We start from the raw sequence: 7,980 nt of genomic DNA, 5'->3' as shown, positions 1-7,980 counted from the left end.
CAGGAACTCAATCTGCCTTCACGGAGTCCTTTCAACGCCCCGCCGCCGCACACACACGCACACTTCCTACTGCTGACACAAACATGTCACCACGGCAACCAGATACAGCTGAGGACATGGCAGAAAAGTAGAGACCACCACACTAGCAGGCCAAAGGTTCTCAACGTGGAGTTTTGAAGCGGTGGCAGGGCTTGTTTCTTGACTTACAATCTAGCAATGATTCAGGATTGGGAATCAAAGCTGTATGATCAAACACACAGTTGTTCTTCTCACGTACGCAGGGTTTCACTCACTTGCACAAAAAAGCACCACAGTCTAGACCCGACCAGAAAAAAAACTGAAAAGCAGAAACGCTCGAGATGAGAATTGGAGTAAATTCATACAAAAGAAGTCAACTTACCTTGGACAAGATGAAACGTCAGCACGATCCTCCTCTTCACCCTGTGAAGAACCAAGCCACAGTTGGTCACTAGTCTCTAGGAAGCATAACAAACGTAAAGTAGACCTATTATATGAAGACATGAGCATGTTGTGAACGTTTCTTGCTCTCAATTCCACCTCATTGTCGTCTCATGTCTTCTTAAAAATAACTGACATAACGCACATCAATTCATCTGCACTGTTGCCATTGACTTTAGCAATGCTAGCGCCACCAGTGGCAGGAGCAGCCCAGCTAACGTTAGTCAGGCAATACAAGAAGCCCCACAAAAGATGGTTTCAATAGTCGGGGCAATGTAGCTGCTGTACAATATACATGGTTAAATCATTTTTCCATATTGAGAGCAAGCTGCAGCATATTGGGTGCAAAAGGAAGGACTGGATATGCTGGGGGCAGAAGACCTACATGCAGCCCTACTTTAGCACAGGATACTACATATTCATTTTGGTGAAACCCATTGATGTATTCTAGTTCCGGAATTATGGGTTTGCAAAATACAAAAATCTTATCTGGAAAAGAATTCAGCTGTTTGCCAAAATTATTACCCCTGTTCTGTTTTAGATATCAGACACGATTGCAAAGAAACCCATCAGCGATGAATCATTTCTTTGATAACATCTGTTTTGTTTGGCCTTGTTGTTGGCCTTCTATTGGGTCCTCTGGTTTGTAAGAACTTTATAAACCTTATTTTTTTTAAAAGGGCTAAAGAAATTAATTTATCATTAAAGTTACAGAGCTGAGTTGAGAGATGACATCGACAACCGGGTTGTTTCACAATTTAAAAGCTAAACTAAAGCTAAAATTTAATCTAAAAATTGAGAGACTGCATTAATGCATGAACTAACACCCACGCAAATGTGATTGGTAAGTACCAATTTGACCGAAGCAAGAATGCTTAAAGCCTCAAAATCTTGACTCTTGTTTTAACATCCTCGATTCATATGCAGATAGGAATTAGCTTGAGAGAGCCGTCCAGCTGGGATCGGCTGCAGCTCCCCAGCAACTGAAATCTGACGATTGCTCGTGTTGAAATGTTAACATTCCTACTAGAAAACTGTAATGGGGCTCAAAGCAAGTCATGATTTTGTTTTGCAATATTTCCTCTCCAGGCATCTCATGATTAAAAATGTTCTTCCATCTACTCTCACGATGCTTGTTATTTTCATTCTTGAATGGTAATTATTTCATCAGGCAGTGTATGTGGAACTCTAAATGTATGCATCCCATAGGCAGTCTACCAGTCTCTCCTCCTTCCCTCAGCCTATCTCCATCTGGTTCCCATTCTCTCCACCTGCCCATCAGTCTCCAGGCAGGGACAGGTGAGCCTATTACACGCTTCTAAAACTGTCTGCTACACACACACACACTCAACACATACACACACACATGCAGGTTCTGCTTCACGGCAACTTAACGTGCCACGCACATCAGCTAAATCGTCTGTGCTATAAAACGTCTGTTGCCGCAGCCACGTCACAGGCCTGATGAAGAGGTCGAATATAAAAGCTTAAATAACTCCATTAATAGAAAGTAGTGGAGATTTAAGCAGAGAATGTTGAATCGAATGAAATGGGTTGAGCCCTGAAATTGAACTTTTGAAAGTGAAGAATCAAAATTTAATAGACTTGATATGCTGAATCAAGTCTGAGACCAGGAAGATTGAAGGGTTTTATCATTTCACACAGTAATGGCGAAGGGGATTGATTACCTTAACTAGGCTTACAGAGACTCTGTCGTGTGTTCCTTTGCGTTTGATTTGAGAATGTCACTAGCGAAAAAGGTAACACTTCATGATAATGGTGCATTAATAACAGTTAAGATTGTTGCAACATCTAACAACTGCTACCTGCACTGTCTGATCTTGGGTCCGACCCTCGATCTCATGCATGGACACTGAATCAAAGGTGGAGCGAGGTCAGCAGACATGCTGTGTGATCATCCGCATGCATCTGGTTGTCGCAGCGATGATGAACAATAATTCCACTAAGCAAGAAGTGAGCCCCTGCTATCGAGGCACTCATGCATATGGAAAAAGCTAAATAAAAGGACAGAAAAATTTGGATCAGACTGAAAGAAAATAATCGAACACTGAACTGTAACTTTGCATATCTGTGTGATCTCGCTGATCAGTGCGTGATCTCACACTGCTTTTCTATCAGCTACTTAGCTGAAGCAGCAGTATAACTGTGAGACGGTCGTCCTGTATTTATGATGTCTGTTTCAGGGTTCCTTCAGTCACAAGGTCGTAGCAACAGAACCTCTCTCACCGTGACGTACAACTCCTGAGTCACAAGCAAAGACAACCCTCACTAAAATTGCAGTGTGTGTGTGTGTGTGTGTGTGTTGCATCTGTAGTATCTTTCTCACCAGCTCATGAAGAACACCACAAAAGCTTTCCGTAGACACTCTGAAAGCCTAAATTCTTTTCCTATTGTTATTTCAGATAAAAGAATACTAATTTGAGCTTGATACGTCACCAAGGCAACAATCTGACCTACGTCGGTATCTGTTGATATTTTCATTTTCAAAATGTCCTATGGACATGATACAGAGAGCTGAACACTGTCAGTTTTTTCAACACAGTATCCACTTTTAAATGGGAATGTTTTAATGTCAATTTCTACTAACACAGTTCTACCCATGGATACATTCTTTTCTTCTTTTCCATTTTCTTGCTGTTTTCATGCTGCGTCAGTTCACCTCAGTTTCTCTAGAGAGGCCGGGAACTGAAAGGTGTTTTTTGTTTTGTTTTTTTCCCTGTCTGGCTTGAGGAGGGAAAATAAGGTTAAAGTTGGGTGCAACAACATCGCAGGGCTTGATATCATGTGAAACATCATTTAGACAAGTCGGCACTTTCTTTCCAACTCCCTCTCGCTCTCTAGTTTCTTAGTTCTTCCTCTTCTAGCTGCTGCTCTCCTCGTCTCCCCTCCCTCTTCTAGTCACCAGCTGCACTTTTTTCATGAAGCAGTTTTTGAACCCTCCAGATAGGACATGATTTTTACACCAGCGAAGAACACATACATAATAACAAAAATATCAGCAAAAACAAATCCCTCCGGCGTCTCCACAGCTCAACATTGAGAGTGCCACAGTATTAGCTGGCCAGGCTCGAATTATCTGTGCGGAGAGTGATTATGCAAGAAAGAAAGAAAGAATTGAGCTAAAAAAAAAAAAAGAATTAAAGAGCTAAATATACAGAAGCGATGAGAGACAAAGAGGGGGGATTAAAATAGATGAGATGTGAATATGAACAGCGAGAAAAGACTTGCTGTTAATTACACACTCAGCATGTGTCCGTGCAACACCCCTATAATAGCAGATCACCCCGATCCAATTTCCATAAGTATCATTGCTGTTTAATGATATTTAATCATGTGGCAGCACAGCATGGGAGGGCTTTCACTTCAGTGGGGCAGAACGTTACAATCAAGGATGTCTGACCTCGTTCAAGTGGCGCAAACATGGGCCATGATCAAAACAGTTAAGTGAAAGATTTGCTGCCTTTTCAAAAATAGCATTTACAAAGAATAATACAGCATATCCTTTTACCCTGCTGCTGCATATTTACCTGCTACAGTTCAGGCACACCCTGGCATCTCAAATCATGCATAAATGAAACATAGTATCCATGTTATGTTCATTATTTTTTACTGTATCTGTGTCGACAACAACAACAAAAAAAAACATCCAATTAATCCCTTGACATTTTAATGCAGTTAAAGAAAATATCATCTTTTTCTGGCTGACTTAATATTCATTGATGCAGAGAGAAAAAGATCAGCTGCTGGGTGAACCGGACTGACTTAACAAAAGAGAGTGCAACACACTGCTGTCAGTTCAGAAACAGAAATCCCAGAACAGTCTGCTGGAAATTTGATAGAACAAGAATAAACGAGCTGTTTCACAAACCTAGTTTGGATGGGATGGCTCCAATGTCAGAGGTACTGGTTCTTGTTTGTTTGATTGATTGTTTTTTTTTAGCTTTAACGCTGAAATCTTCTCTTCAAAAGTCTGTGGATGTTTAATAGTCGTGTTCAGGAGGATTTCAATATGAGGAGTATTAGGGCCACCTATGAGAGAAATAAAATGAGAGGAAGCAGTTTTTTTTTTTCATCGTGCACTTTGAGAAAAAGTAGAAATGGTGAAAAAGAAGCTGAAACACAATGTTGAGAATAAAGTCCAACTTTTGAGACGATAACAACCAGCGCATGTGACTGCTTCTACAAAATGCTGTGCAGGCAGTTACAGTACATGAACTGGTTAAAGTTTACTTCGGACTTGGCTTAAGTCACAAAGAAATACTTTCTCTTTTCACTAAAAAACACACTGTAGTTATCAGGATTAGGACTTTGAAGAGACAGGGCAGAAAACTGCGACTGTTCCGACGGATGAGCCGCACAAGCTTGGAGGAGAATTCAAGACATTCATTCAAGACGTTACATGTCAAATCTTTTCTCAACATTACATTTTGGCTTTATTCTCAACTTTGTATGTTGACTTTTTTTTCAAATGGGTCGCCCTAATACTCTTCCGTATTTTAGTGTTCAGTTTTTAAAGAGCCATTAAGTTCAAATCAAATCATGACAAACTCATTCCATCCTCGTATTTGAAACAACAACAAAGCAAACAAACCAAAAACATAAAAGGTGATGGATTCCCGTTGAAGTTGACAATGTGTCAAGGTTTAGGGGATTTCTATTTGATCGACTAATCAGAAACAGGGCTTGGTCATCTTAAACTGGTATCTTTTGTGTGTGTGTGTGTGGGGGGGGGGGGGGGTTGTTTCTTCAACATATATCTATCTAATATATGCTATAACATCTTATGTGATTTTTCCCTTTGAATTTCATGAATTCCCTTTTCTGTCTATTCTTTCTTCCAACCCTGAAATGCATTTCAGGCACACAACTATTCTTTGCTTTAAGCCCTGCTCCCATAATAATCCATTAGAAACCAAGACCGGGAGCATTGTTCAAAATGTGATCCAATTATTTGAAATTTTGTCTGGAAGCAGGCCATGTTATGCCATGCTTGGCTGACAGCCTGCAACTCCACCTTTTTTCATCTTGGGTCAGCTAATGCTAAATCAGACAACCTGGAGGGCCTTTAATGCACAATGAAAGTGAGAATGATTTCCTTAATAATGGGTCAAATATGGGACTTGTATCAATTTCTCAAATATAATATACTGAAACTAAATGCTAATTAGAGGATGAAAAAGACTAAATCCTTGTGTTTTTGTTATCAAGCTCATGCAGCGACAGTAAAGTAGACATGGCAGTTTGCCACGTCTACTGGCCGTACATAATGCACTTTACAAACAGATGTCTTCACTGTATTGTGTTTTCATTGCAGGGATAAAGGATTACAGGAAAAGGGGGGATTTGCAGCAACCAGCAGCCAAAAGCTGGGATTGCATTTATTCATTTGCCTGTTTCTGTTAGTCTGTCACTTCAGCACCAACAAGCTTTTATTTGAATGAGCTCAAACTATGGCCCTCTCTCCGTATAGCACATTAACGCCTTTAGATCTGAAGAACTACACCTGTACGTGATGTCAGAGACATTGTTAAAGCAAAAAAGTGTATTTTGTCTTTCAGGTACTCACAAATAGGTATCTTGAATGTACAAAGACATTTTTCCTGGCTCTTTGACTGGCGATGTAGGTGGCTAATGAAGTTAATGGAGATTAACTAACTACAAACATCAAAAGGACCCAAACATGTCCATTTAAAAAAAAAAACAACAACAACAGAGGAACATTGGCAGGCATAATTCAGGCCTTCTTTATCTATGAACAGCATCCACAAATACTTCGATTTGAGCTAAAAAATAAGCCATACGCTTCATGTTTGACGCTGCTGTGAAGGGACGCATGCTGCTCATGCTTGTCTTTCACAGCAGCCTTTTTTAGGAACTTGAAGTCCTGACATAGAAATACGGGACCTCACTGGGGTGCCCCAGTGGTGCAGCAAGAATCTGTAGAATAGAATATAAAGTCTTTATTTACTTATTTGTTATCCTATGGTCCTCTTTAAGGTGCTAAAATTAAAAATAAATAAATAAATAAATAAAATTGATCCTTGTGAAAATTGCACATGTGAATATTCAAGATTTTTCCAGGGTTAAGTGTTGTTATGGCTCTGCAAAAAAGCCGGCTCATTATTATGTTGCCCTATACATAGGTTGCTGGTTCGAGTCCCTGTGTTACCTCAGGCTGGGTATCCCTTCACACACAGTTAGCTGGGTGAGGGTATGTGTCCCTGTGGCTGTACTAGTGCCTCCTCTGGTTGTTCAGGGGCGGCCACTAACGGGGGGACTGAGGTAGATGATTTTGCTTGTTTCACTTATACGGTCAGCCAGACAGCCAAAGGTAAGCAACTTCTGTAGAGCAAAATTATTTCCTTGCACAAACAAACTAAAAATAAAGACAGAAAAAAAATAAAAGGTTCCCCTAGTAGTGCTAATACAATAAATCAATGAGCTAAAGTAATCATAGGAGCCACTCAAGTGCACAGAATCCAATTTGAATCCAGCCGATAGTCCCCCAATTCTCCTCTTCTGCTCTGTTTCCCTGCCTGTTCTGTTTAAGCCAGAGCTATTATTAGCAAGCCAGGGGATGAGGTTAAGAAGATGAAAGCTAAAGGAGTATAGAGAGATGGAGAATGTAGCTATGGTCATAGCAGGGGGTAAAACCACCAACATGTTACTATTCAGAAGGCACTGCACACCAAGCGGGGTACAGTAAAAATGTCTGGAACCAAATACAACCACAAGCATCACGGGACAGCTTGAAGCAAATGGAAGTTGGATTCTTTGCGTTCTAAAAGTGTATTTTTATTAGCATGTCACAATCTCAGATTTTAGAAAAATAAAAGATAGTACTATAATTGTTTGTAAATTTTGTTCCGTTTTAAAGATTTTCCCTACAGCTTTTTTTTTTTTTTTTTTTTAAACATCTGGATCTTCAGTTGACTTAAAGGAAACTAAAGCTAAAGCTCACTTGAACAGACTGTGCCTAGCTGCCATGATTTAGAGTGGACAGTGTGGACAATAGAGAATGGGAATATTGAAGACATATGTGAGATAAGGAAATGTCGGAAAAAAATAGTACCGAGCAGAGATGATGACAGAAAGACGTATGGGTATTACGTAGTTACTTTAGGATGTCAGAGGTTAAGAGAGCACACTGGAGACAGAAAGTTCAGACTATGAGCCCCATAATCTGTTTCATAACTGTCATCTGACATCACCACTGTAGATTCTTTACATTGGATCCTGTTCCCTCCATCTATTTTCATGTAAAGGGTTGGGGTCCCTGCTACGATGAAAACAAGGCAGGGTGAGAGTGAGACAGGTTGTTTGTTCCAACAATGTGGAAAATACAGTGTGTTAGGTTGTATACGTGTGTCAAGAGTGTGCTGTGGTGGAAAAAAGGTATTAAGATGGACGCAACGTTGAGATGAGAAACAAAACTCAAACAAACTGCCGAGTCTTTAATCTTGCGAGAGGGAAATTTGTTCAACACACATCGAGCATGTG

The 7,980-nt window shown here is 40.2% G+C and overlaps 1 protein-coding gene across 6 annotated transcripts in view; it reads right to left on the bottom strand.

The window, feature by feature from the left end:
* The window catches only part of cntfr (ciliary neurotrophic factor receptor), a 244,636-nt gene that overhangs the window by 195,017 nt on the left and 41,639 nt on the right, over positions 1-7,980 (bottom strand). For 4 of the 6 annotated variants that reach the window (XM_086187877.1, XM_086187874.1, XM_086187879.1 and 1 more), the window contains one exon: positions 401-441. The gene's annotated coding sequence lies outside the window, so the exon portion shown is untranslated. Of the gene's footprint in view, positions 1-400; positions 442-4,348; positions 4,510-7,980 lie in introns of all 6 variants that reach the window. The other 2 variants (XM_086187878.1, XM_086187876.1) reach the window with 1 other exon arrangement.

Source organism: Aulostomus chinensis, chromosome 19 (assembly GCF_037954235.1).
Source record: "Aulostomus chinensis isolate RoL2024-O1b breed Wild chromosome 19, RoL_Achi_v1.0, whole genome shotgun sequence".
Taxonomy (NCBI): Eukaryota; Metazoa; Chordata; class Actinopteri; order Syngnathiformes; family Aulostomidae; genus Aulostomus; species Aulostomus chinensis.
This window is presented reverse-complemented; position numbering and strand designations above follow the sequence as displayed.